Source organism: Egretta garzetta, unplaced genomic scaffold, assembly GCF_000687185.1.
Source record: "Egretta garzetta isolate BGI_Z169 unplaced genomic scaffold, ASM68718v1 scaffold1137, whole genome shotgun sequence".
In the NCBI taxonomy this organism is placed as follows: domain Eukaryota; kingdom Metazoa; phylum Chordata; class Aves; order Pelecaniformes; family Ardeidae; genus Egretta; species Egretta garzetta.
Genome location: NW_009260293.1, coordinates 55804 through 56446, shown reverse-complemented (window position 1 = coordinate 56446; position 643 = coordinate 55804).

The window sequence follows — 643 nt, the reverse complement described above, 5'->3', positions numbered from 1 at the left end:
TGCTGAGGGTACCCTGGGATGCTGAGGGTGCCCAGGGGTGTTTGGGGGTGCCCAGGGTTGTTTGGGGGTGCCCAGGGGTGCCCCTGCCTGGGTGCCCAGGGGTGCCCTGGCATGCTGAGGGTGCCCGGGGGTGTTTGGGGGTGCCCAGGGGTGCCCCTGCCTGGGTGCCCAGGGGTGCCCTGGCATGCTGAGGGTGCCCATGACCAGGGGTCACCCAGGGGGGGCCATGTCCAGAGGGTCCCATGGGGGTGCAGGGGGCCTTGGGGTGCCCATGGCCAGGGGAGAGGGCCCATGCCTGGGTGCCCAGGGGCGTTTTGGGGTGCCCAGGGGTGTCAGGGTGCCCTGGGGTGCCCATGCCCGGGGGAGGTGCAGTGTCTTTGCCTCAGTGCCCAGGGGTGTTTGGGGGTACCCATGGGTGTTTGGGGGTGCCCAGGGGTGTCCCTGCCCGGGAGGGGGGGTGTCCCTGCCTGGGTGCCCAGGAATGCTGAGGGTGCCTGTGGGGGGTGGGGTGTCTGTCCCTGTTTGGGGGTGTCATGTCCAGGGAGACCCTGCCTAAGGGGTGTGTGTGTGTCTCTGCTGGGGTGCAAAAGGGCCCCCCCACCCTGAGCTGGGGGGGTGTCCCTGCCTGGTGGGTTCCCTGCTT